At 46.0% G+C, this 12,241-nt stretch overlaps 1 protein-coding gene across 1 annotated transcript in view; it reads right to left on the bottom strand.

Annotated features, from left to right (window-relative positions):
• Positions 1-9,329, bottom strand: part of fasn (fatty acid synthase) — a 50,742-nt gene extending 41,413 nt beyond the window's left edge. Inside the window, exon 1 of the mRNA XM_080474688.1 lies at positions 9,042-9,329. The gene's annotated coding sequence lies outside the window, so the exon portion shown is untranslated. The remainder of the gene's footprint in view (positions 1-9,041) is intronic.
• Positions 9,330-12,241: the final 2,912 nt, after the last annotated feature.

Here is a 12,241-nt window from a genome sequence, read left to right as displayed (position 1 = left end):
TCAAACCTCATTCTCAACATGAAAAGCAAAGTCAGACCGGGGATGACTGCTGTCCTCCAGCCCTGCTCAGTTGTCCCCCAGCCCTGCTCGGTTGTCCCCCAGCCCTGCTCGGTTGTCCCCCAGCCCTGCTCGGTTGTCCCCGGTCGTCTGCGAAACCTGGAGAACTTATTGTCACACTTGACTTAGTCCAAAAAATCTGGGATTTGTGTTTGGTTGGTGGCATTCCTGTTTGCACAGACAACATTGAGTATGACATAGATTTTGATTCTATCACACTACGTTTTTATCGCATATCACCAGGAAAATCAAGACATCTTGACTCCACGATGGCGTGCACGTTACAGAACAATATGGTTTTCCTCTCGTCTTCCTCTAGTTGGGCCTCTCCGGGTATCCTGGAGCTGAAGTCAGATGGTACTCCTTGGTTCTGCACAGACTTGGTCAAAGTGAACAAAGTTCCTTTGCGTTGCCACGGATGGACGCCCGCCTTGATCAGCTGGGGTCTGCCAAGTTTGTGATTAAGTTTGATTTAGTTCAAAGATATTGGCATGTCACCTTCCTGTGGGCTCACCACCTGCAGGAAGGTTCTTAATAGGTGCATTGTGATCTGGGTGACGGTGCTCAGACTGTCACCCCCGCGACCCGGAAACGGATAAGCGGAAGAAAATGAATGAATGAATGAATGAATATTGGCATGTTTATGTGACTGAGAGGGCCTCTTATCACCATCAGGACAGTATTCTTAAATAGTTGGCCACTTGGTCTAAGAAATGCATCTGCAACCTTTCAGTAAATAAAGAATTGCATGGCGGACGGGCTGAAGGGGTGTTCAGTTCACTTGGACCATCTGGTCCACTCCAGCGGCACAGAGCATCCAACGCCTCCGTAAACTGCTTAACTGGTCAGCAGAGGCAAAACCGTCAACTACTGGGGCATGTGGTCGTCCAACGATACGTAGCATCTGTCCAGTGCAAGGTGTTGGCTGTTAAAAAGTTTCCCAAGCCTACAGCTGAAATAGAGCTTCAATTCAATTCAACTTTATTTATATAGTGACAAATACAACAGTCATTTCAGGGTACCTTTACAGAGAAAACCCAAGAAGTCCACATGAAGAAGCAGGAGCACCTGTAGAAAGGAAGAACCCTGCAGGACCAGGCTCAGAGGGACAGACTTCCTGCTATCCCAGTCGGGGTGAGGGGACAGAAGGAGAGAGAAGGAGAGGACAGACGGACTGAGACTGACATCCACTCGCTGCAGACGGATCAGAGCAGGAGACTTCAGACCAGCTTCCTTCATCTTATAGGATACTACAACAACTTTTGTAAAAACTTCTCAACAGTTGTTTTTCCAACGACGGACCTCCTGAAGGCTTTGGACAGATGTGTCTGGTCAATTCTGTCTTGTGTTGTTGTCTCATGTTTTACCAGCTCCACAGTTTGACAAGGAATTATCTCCAAGTCGATGCTAATGGACAGTGTGTCCCTCCAGCTGTCCTTCTGCAGGGGGATGAGGACCTGGGGTTCCTGAGACCAGTAAGCTTCTTCTCCAAGAGGTGGAGCCATTGCCAGTTTAATTATCGGAAGATGGTGCTAGAGCAAGGCGCCGTCGCAGGAGCTCTCCTGTGCACAGTCTGTTTTAAGTCTGTAGTCGTCATTGGACCACTTGCCCCTGTAAGCTACTGAGACACTTCTGAGGACCCGGGAGGAAGTTAGTGGACTGGCACTGCGTCCCCTACTCGAGGCAAGCGAGGCCAGGAGTCAGGCTACGAAGACTGGGTGGAGGCTCCATCAGTCATTGTCAAACAATACGGAGGACCTGCTGAGCTGCATCCGGACCCGGCGCGAGGCCCGGGACGTGCTCTGTCTTCTGCCTGACAGACGTGGCTTTACAGCCACCGGGCTTCTCTGTCCACCGCTTGGACAGGGTGAAAGAGCTCACCGGGACATCGAAAGGAGGAGGTGTGTCTTTTCTCGTAAAACAACTCTGGTGCACGGATTGTGCCACCGTACACAAAACTTGCCATCCTGACCTAGAACGTATCATTTCCTTTGACCTGCCCCGGGGGTTCTCCGTCATGGTTCTGTGGGGCGTTCACATACGCCCACGGGCGGACACTCCGGCTTCCTTGAGTGAACTCGGCACTTTGCACACATTAGAGAACTCCCATGCCGACGCTACGGTTATAGTCGCTGGTTATTTTAATAAAATGTCAATTTAAAACTGCTTTTCCCAACAACTCCCAGCATGTTAACCAAACAACTAGAGGAACCACATCCTGGGTCACTGGGGCCGGAATGTAGAGTCTGCTTATCGATCCAGCCTCACACCAGATCACTCCTCTGTACTACTTCTTCCTACATACATACAGAGCAGTAAACAATCAAAGCCTACATTATGTGTTCAGTGTTGGACAAAGGACGAAGAAATTCAATTACAAGCAGCCCTGTCGTGATAATAAGTCAATTAATTTGCAGGATAATTAAAAATGATCTGGATCAGTTTTCCAGGCTGGAGAAAGTTTCCTTTACCAAAGACGTCACTGTGAGCGGCGCTCACTCTGCTGTTAGTGAGCAGCTCTCACAGTTCACCATTGTTTCAGAGAGTTGCCAGATCCCCATAGAGCCTTCCAGTGAAAACCCGGTAAGGCTCACTGTAAACGGGTCTTCACATGTCGGGGGAAAACAGCCAATCTGGCAACAGCAGCCCCCAGAGTGGCTCCGCCGCCTACGTCACCAACATGTGAAGCATCACGACCAAAACAAGTAGAAGACAGCAGCTCTACCTCAGACTCTGTCTCCACCATTAATACTTCATCTTCCTATGGTTACAGTACTTTCTGGATGACAAGCCACTACTTCTTTTTCTTCACAAGCTTTGAAGGACGACTCGGCCGACTCGGCTTTTTAAGGGTTAACAAGCTTCATGCTGCTGATACTGGGTGATATGTTCAGGTGCATCACGTAACTCCAAAGCTCGCAGCAACATATTGAAAAACTAGAAAAATTACAATTTGTAATATTCTTAAGAAATCAAAGTTTATTCATCTTTAAAAGGGCATACTTGCATTATTATACCATTATTAATATATTAGTGGAAAAATGGTATCAAAACGGCAATATTATCGTTTATCACAATAATTTCTGGGACAATTAATCGTCCAGCAGAATTTGTTATGGTGACAGGCCGAACTCCACGGATACTACAGATTGGTCTGTATTCCATTCTGAAAACTTAAGATGAGTATTGTGATACTCATATTAAGTTTGCATTGACTGCTGTGTTCCACAGAAGGTCATAGTCCAAAGCCGCGGTACAACGCGGATGTGAAAAGGACAATTCCACAGTGGACGGAGGTGTTTAAACCTGGAAATGCTGCAGCTTCTAATCTGTCCAGATGTCCATTGGAACGGTCCACTAACACAGCTGGACCAGCCCATGGAGCCAAGACAGAGGGACATTTCATGGAGGGAGACCCTCGACGTATGTGGCAGGGGTTAAACTCCATCATCACTTGGACACCGAGACAACTGAGACAACTGAGACAACCGACATCTTTGCCAAATGAACTTAATGAGTTTTATTGTCACTGTGACGTTGCTTGTCCTGCCTGGAAGGAGCAGAATGTCTTTACCGTCCTTCAGGAGGACGTCCAGAGGGTCCTCTCCAGGACTAAAGTTAGGAAAGCTCCTGGTCCGGACCGTCTTCCTCCTCCTTTCCTTAAACTGCTCTCAGCAACTGGCCCCTGTCCTGACAGGTCTTTTCAACATGTCCCTCAGGACGTGTTCTGTCCCACTGTGCTTTCAGAGAGCAGTAATACCTCCACCCGCGACGTGTCTGAATGACTGTCGGCCAGTGATGGAAACCTTTCAGCGGGTGGTGCCGGATCATATCACAGATCAGATCCGTCCCAACAGAAGTGTTGAGGACGCCATTTCCTTTGCTCTGAACTCTACAAGCTCCTTGACAATGGAAATCATGCGCTGGAATGTTTTGGACAGTTTAGCTCTAAAATCCACGGTCGGGACACCGTCTCCTTCACTAACTCAAACACCTCAGACTTCATGAGGACATTTTCTAAATGGACTTTCAATTTTTGACTTTCCGTCCACAAAGGGTCAAAATCAGTGGTTGTATTTCTGATTTCCTCTACACCCTCAATAGTAACTCTACACCCTCTATAGTAACTCTACACCCTCTATAGTAACTCTACATCCTCCGTTGTAGCTCTGTATCCTCTATACCAGGGCTCCTCAACAGGAGCCACCTGTCCGGCCGGCGCCGGCCCATGAGCTGCACATCAAGGTGAAATAAAGAGGGATTGGTGGGGGAATGTGCTGCTCTACCTTGTTTGGACCTCATCCCACACCGTAGTCGGAGCCAGAGTCTGCGTGTGTCTGACGTCATTACGTCAAAGCTGCTCTGCTCGGACGTCCACGGATTTCAATTTAACGACCGGCGAAGTAGTCAAGATTAAAGAAACAACCTGAGCTGCTGATCTGTGACTGAACGGGTTAGTTTATATTACTGACCCATACCAGCTTCAGTTGATCTGTGACTAAACGGGTTAGTTTATATTACCGACCCATACCAGCTTCAGTTGATCTGTGACTAAACGGGTTAGTTTATATTACCAACCCATACCAGCTTCAGTTGATCTGTGACTGAACGGGTTAGTTTATATTACTGACCCATACATGACCTGCAGCAGACCAGAGCTGTGTGACGCTGCGTATCGTAGTTTTCTCTCATTAATCCGTCAGGAATGTGCTGAATCAGGAGAATTTGTTCTATTAGTTGTGTATTTTGCTGTGAGAGACGTGTCCAGCTGCCAGAGGACACCGAGCAGCAGAGGACATGAGAACCACCGTCTCAGGTGTGTCTGGTGAAGGCGGGTGTTTGTAACCAAGTTTAAAAACATGTGACTCCACCCCCCATGACTCCACCCCCCCCAGTTCTTCTCCCAGCAGCTACTGAACAGTGGACACACTCCAGAGCGCTCAGCATTCAGAGAACCTCCATGGAGTTGATCAGAGAGGAGGATGCTGCAGGGAGCGAATGCTGACACTCTGTAGAACACATCAACACATCACTACTAATCCACACGCTCAGTTACTAACTTCACCAGTACAGGTGGTTCTTCGTCTTCCTGAAGATTCATGATAAAAAGATGTTCCAGGAACATGAGGAACGTCAGAACTTCTTCAGATGCATCAGGTCACGTTAAGAATGTCAGGAAGGAACCCAGGAACTCATAGTGGTGGTGTGGGAACGCACCTTAAAGCAAGTGTCACTATCTGATAGTACTGCGACTAGAAGGGTGGAGGATTGGGTGGAGGATTGGGTGGAGGATGGAGTGGAGGATTGGGTGGAGGATGGAGTGGAGGATGGAGTGGAGGAAGGAGTGGAGGAAGGACTGGAGGAAGGACTGGAGGATTGAGTGGAGGATGGGGTGGAGGATGGAGTGGAGGATTGAGTGGAGGATGGAGTGGAGGATTGGGTGGAGGAAGGAGTGGAGGATGGAGTGGAGGATGGAGTGGAGGTTTGAGTGGAGGATTGAGTGGAGGATTGAGTGGAGGATTGGGTGGAGGAGTGTTCTTCACCTCTGATCTCTGACATAAAGAAACAGACTTTCTGATGAAACATAAATCAGAGGAATGTCCTCGTCTCATCACGTTTCTCTCTGATCGGTCAGTCAATTCATTCGTTTTGTTTATTTGGCTTCTATCTGGTGTATTAGAACACAAAGTACAACAATAGTACTAATAAGTTCATCTATATAGCAGTTTTTATACTTCAAATAATTAAAAACAATAAATGGATGAAATGAGAAGAGAAACCAAAGCAGCACTAAAACAACAATTATGGAATTTAAGACGTAACAAAGTGTAAATCTCTCCTGTATTTCTGTCTCCGTCTGTCTCTGTCTGTCTCCATCTGTATGTCTCTCTGTCTCCTGCTCCATCTGTCTCCGTCTGTCTGTCTGTCTCCGTCTGTATGTCTTTGTCTGTCTCCTGCTCCATCTCTGTCTGTCTCCGTCTCTGTCTGTCTCCGTCTCTGTCTCAGTGTGTAAATCATTAGATAGTTGGTTTTACACTTACTTTTACAAGAGTACTTTTCATTGAAAATCCCAGCTTAAATTATTACTACAACCACCTTGACTACTACTACTACTACTACTATAGTAACAACGATGATAACATCAATAATAACAGTAATAAAGGAAACATCAGCTGGAACATCGGATATTAAAACTACTTTTACTGACGTCATGAAAATAAACTGCGACGGTTCCCTTGGTTTATCATGATGCCCTGATTCTGGCCCTCTGGGGGAAATAGTTGAGGACTCCTGCTCTATAGTGACTCTGCAGTGACTCTACATCCTCAGTAGTGGCTCTGCAGCTTCAGTAGTGACTCTGCATCCTCTATATTCGCTCTACATCCTTCGTAGTGACGCTACATCCACTATATTGGCTCTACGTCCTCTATATTGACTCTAAATCCTCTACATTGAGTCTATACCCTCTATAGCGGCTCTATACCCTCTGTATTGGATCTACATCCTCCGTAGTGACTGTACATCCTCCGAAGTGACTCTACATCCATCGTAGTGACTCTACATCGACGCCACACCTTCTATATTGGCTCTACATCCTCCGTAGTGACTGTACATCCTCCGTAGTGACTCTACATCCATCATAGTGACTCTACATCGACTCCACACCCTCTATATTGACTCTACCTCCTCTGTATTGGCTCTACATCCTCTATAGCGACTCTACATCCACCGTAGTGACTCTACATCCTCTGTAGTGACTCTACATCCTCCGTAGTGACTATACATCCTCCGTAGTGACTCTACTTCGACTCCACACCCTCTATATTGACTCTACCTCCTCTGTATTGGCTCTATATCCTCGATAGTGACTCTACATCCTCTGTAGTGACTCTACATCCATCGTAGTGACTCTACATCGATGCCACACCTTCTATATTGGCTCTACATCCTCTGTAGTAACTGTACATCCTCCGTAGTGACTCTACATCCATCGTAGTGACTCTACATCGACTCCACACCCTCTATATTGACTCTACCTCCTCTGTATTGGCTCTACATCCTCTATAGCGACTCTACATCCACCGTAGTGACTCTACATCCTCTGTAGTGACTCTACACCCTCCGTAGTGACTCTACATCGACTCCACACCCTCTATAGTGACTCTACATCCTCTGTATCGGCTCTACATGCTCTATAGTGACTCTACATCTCCTCTGTTGAAGATCCATGAAGCTTTGACAGTAGAACTAAAGTATAGTTTCATTTGTGATGCCCAGCAGAGGCTCTCCTCTCCCAGCTGAAGGTTCTAAATGTTCCATTCAAAGTAAAAAAGGTTGAATCGTTAATCCAGTAAAATCTGAGTCTGCTCTTCTCACTTCAGCTGAGAAATGTAGAGTTTCCAACGTCTCCTCTTGGTGCGGTAAGCAGGATTAATTCCAAATAAAAACTGAAAGTAGTAAAAGTGACTCTTGTGTTGTGTTTTGGTGACGGTGCTGTGATTCTGTGTCGTGAGCTTCTTGTTCTCCCAGAGTGGAGAACATGTCTAGAATCCATGGTGGTTAAAACATATATTTCATAGCTAAAACCCCAGATTAAAGACACTATATATACATAATTGATTTAAAACACGGAGGCTGCAGCTGAAAGCCGAGTGCGCCGCTCTGGGAGGAGCAGACAGGATGGACTGGATTACATGTGATGTGGCACACTGAGTGTGAGCGCTGAGCCACGGCGAGGCGAGGCGAGGCGAGGCGTACCTGACCTGGATCACAGGTAAGCCTCCTCACTGCCGCCCGGCTCGTCACCACGCAGCCGGCACGGCTGCAGCAGCTCCACCTCGCCGCTCCTGCTCAACCGTGGTGACAAACCGGGTGATTGAGGGTTTAACCAGCAGCGTGCCACAACAAGACCCAACTGGAGAGGAAGAACCTGGAAGAACCTGCAGCCACGAGTGAGGAAGACTCAGGAACTCAATATCCTGTCATTCTACCGCTGAGTGCTGTGAAATATAGAGCGTTCTCTCCACGTGGAGCTGCTCCTTTCAGTCGGAGGTCTGCTGCAACAACTAAGTGAGGTGTGATCTTCATGTGAGACGTGCTGAGGGATGTGAAATACTTTGTGCTCACAGTCACGGTGGTAAAAGCTTCACTGTCCCAGTGCAGGACATTCATGTCCCCCGTCCCTTCTGACACTCTGACTTTTCCTGCAGACTCCAACCACGGCTTCTTCTCAACATTTCACCTGAATCTTTTCCTCGGAATCTGAAGACAAACGTCTGTAACACGACTGAGAGCTGGTGTGGAAGGAGAACATGTGGTGGATCCTTCTCAGGACCCGAGCACTGGAGCATCGAGGAGAACCTGCCACACTCCTGCTTGGGGTTCAGCCTCACTATTACTGGATTCCCACTGGATTCCAAAGTGATTTAAAGTCTTGAGCTCCTGGAGGACAAATGATGTGCAGCTGCCTCCTTCCTGTAAACAAAGAAACACGCTGGAGCTCCTGGACATCGTGTCCCTGAACCTCAGGAAGACGCACTTATCACTTTAAGACAAATGTATTTGTCTCATAAAGTTTACATCCAGCAAAGAAAGCTTTCAGAAAATAAGAGTACAAAAGAAAGCATAGACACAAACTAGAAAACTTCACATCACGATCATTCTGATTATTATTATTATTATTGTTGTTGTTTTATCAGGACGTTAATCTGCTGTGTGATGAGGAGTTCTGCAGATTACAGCAGATTATTGATGACCACACTGAGATAATAACACAGATGCAGAGCAGCAGGGCTTCATGTTCACACCACAACCAGCAGGATTACAAACAGAATGAGAACCTTCCAGACTCAGGTCAGGAACCGTTCTCCTCCTCCACCGGAACCCGGAGACCAAAGTACCAAACTTCACATCCCTCAGCCTCACGCGCTGCCACCAGCAGTGAAAGTGAACCGGGACACTGATAACGATGCTGCGGGACTCACCTGAGTGCCAACCCGTGATGCTGCTCGAAGAAAAGCTGCAATCCGAACACTTGTCTTAATGTTCCGGTTTGTTTGTTTTCTCTGCACGCGGAACGTTCCTCGTTTCCTGCTCGGTAGGTCTTACGATCCCGTTGGTGTTGGAGGTTGTTTTTTTTCTCCGAATTTAAATGTGTGACATTCTTCCTCCTAAACACGCCACATGGCCTGACAGTAGCCCGGCTGCGCAGTCCAATGAGAGCCGAGGCAGAGCCGCCGGATCCAGCCAGTGATGGAGGCTGTCGGCTGGAAGATGACAGAGGTTACTGCCGTTCACACGGCCAGGGGCGAGCCGCCGCGCGCTCAGGAGCCGGGCCTTTTCACTCACTCCACAGAGGACTCGGGTCTTATGACTCACTTCAACAAAGACTCAAATCTTATGAGTCACTCCCACACAGACTCAAATCTTATGGGTCACTTCAACAAAGACTCAAATCTTATGGGTCACTTCATCAAAGACTCAAATCTTATGAGTCACTTCAACAAAGTTCAAATCTTATGGGTCACTTCAACAAAGACTCAAATCTTATGAGTCACTCCCACAAAGACTCAAATCTTATGGGTCACTTCAACAAAGTTCAAATCTTATGGGTCACTTCAACAAAGACTCAAATCTTATGAGTCACTCCCACAAAGACTCAAATCTTATGAGTCACTTCAACAAAGACTCAAATCTTATGAGTCACTTCAACAAAGACTCAAATCTTATGGGTCACTTCAACAAAGACTCAAATCTTATGGGTCACTTCAACAAAGACTCAAATCTTATGAGTCACTCCCACAAAGACTCAAATCTTATGAGTCACTTCAACAAAGACTCAAATCTTATGGGTCACTTCAACAAAGACTCAAATCTTATGAGTCACTCCCACAAAGACTCAAATCTTATGAGTCACTTCAACAAAGACTCAAATCTTATGAGTCACTTCAACAAAGACTCAAATCTTATGGGTCACTTCAACAAAGACTCAAATCTTATGAGTCACTTCAACAAAGACTCAAATCTTATGAGTCACTTCAACAAAGACTCAAATCTTATGAGTCACTCCCACAAAGACTCAAATCTTATGAGTCACTTCAACAAAGACTCAAATCTTATGAGTCACTTCAACAAAGACTCAAATCTTATGAGTCACTTCAACAAAGACTCAAATCTTATGGGTCACTTCAACAAAGACTCAAATCTTATGAGTCACTTCAACAAAGACTCAAATCTTATGGGTCACTTCAACAAAGACTTGAATCTTATGGGTCACTTCAACAAAGATCTTCTCACTCACTCTAACAAAGACTCATTCGTAGAAAGAGCTTGTTTGAATCATTTCTTGAAAGAACCAGTTATCAGACTCGTGTCGTTCATGACTCACACGTCTCTCATTCAAACCTGTTCTCTTTGGTTCCCACCGAGTCTCCGCTGCTGTTCAGTGTGAAGATGTTTTATGACACTTTAATTACCAGACATATTTTAAAGAAATGTGAGGAAGAGGAGACACCGGTGAATTCCTCCTTCACTTTAACTCTGTCTCTCATGTCTCATTCTGTCCATTTACTGCCTCTTTTGAAATGGCAGTGATAAGAAGACGTCCCGCGGTCCAGTGAGGAGCGTCTCCTCAGCCGTCCTCCAGACACCTTCAGCTGGGGACTCTGTTCTCCTGTCCTGCTGGGCCACGTTCAGGTTCCAACGTAACATTGCGTAACCGCCCTGTGCATGTGAAGGCACACACACTCACACACACACACACACACACACACACACACACACACACACACACACACACACACACACACACACACACACACACACACACACACACACACACACACACACACACACAGTAGCAGCAGGGGAGTGTGTGGATGACAAGTGTGTGAACCAATGAGGGCGCAGGGGGTGTGAGGCTTCAGCCTATCAGAGCAGAGCAGTAGGCCATGTGGGGACATAAGGCGATTAATGGGCGGGGCTTGCGTGTGACGTCACAACAACTGCAGAGGTCACTAGAGTTCAGTCTGGGTTGACAAAAAAAGAAAGTTCAGTTGGTTCGAATTGAATATTTAGAGCTCCCAGTCAGAAATTACAGTAAATTCTCCTTATAAAGTCATGTTATATGACTTTATATATACATATATATATATATATATATATATAGAGAGAGAGATAGATAGATAGATATAGATAGATTTATATAAATAGATAGATTATAAAAATAGATAGATATATTTATATAGATAGATAGATATAGATTTATATAAATAGATTATAAAAATAGATAGATAGATATATTTAGATAGATAGATAGATAGATAGATAGATAGATAGATAGATAGATAGATAGATAGATAGATAGATATACACAGTTGATCAAACTCTTAAGACCAGTTCCAAAATAGCAAGAACTTGTAATTTGCACTGTTGGATCTTAATAGTTCAGTTAAGTTCTCCGTCGGGCTTCAGAATAGAAAAAGAAGAACTGGACAGAGGGTAAAGGAATCTTGAGCAGGTCGTTGATTGAAAACAACAATTTAACTGAAACAGGCCGTTCATCAGCTGATCAAACCTTTAAGACCACAGCCTATAAAAGCCCAAATCTACACAGACATTTGGATTCCAGGTCCTTTTCTGTCCAGTCTTCACACTGTGGAGAGCTCCTGGTCGCCGAGGCAACGAGCTCTCAGTGTTTGGATGTTTTAGGATCGTTGGGCTGCATAAGCAAGGCCTCTCACAACCAGCCCTGGATGCTGAGGTTGGACGCAGTGAGACAGTCACTTTGAATTTCTACATCTCTCCGTCACCGAGCCGGAGGATCTGATTGGCTGCCCGTCCAGACACTGGACGATGCTAAACTGAGGCCGTTACTGGTTCATTGAGGCCAATGACCATCAGACAGCATCTGGGAGGGAGGGGCTTCAGGAACTATAAATGTCTTTAAAGGCCACGAGGGCGAGGAGACGCCACCTGAGATGTTTTCTACACGGCTCAGTGGAGGGGGCGCCATCATGATCTGGTGGGACAAGGGAGCTACAATACACACAGTATCACAATACACACCGTATGACACTACACACAGTATCACACTACACACAGTATCACAATACACAATGTATGACAATACACACAGTATCACACTACACACTGTATCACAATACACACCGTATGACAATACACA

Source organism: Lipophrys pholis, assembly GCF_963383615.2.
Source record: "Lipophrys pholis genome assembly, chromosome: 1".
Taxonomy (NCBI): Eukaryota; Metazoa; Chordata; class Actinopteri; order Blenniiformes; family Blenniidae; genus Lipophrys; species Lipophrys pholis.
The sequence above is the reverse complement of the archived record's forward strand: the minus strand, read 5'-3'. Positions and strand labels throughout refer to the sequence as shown.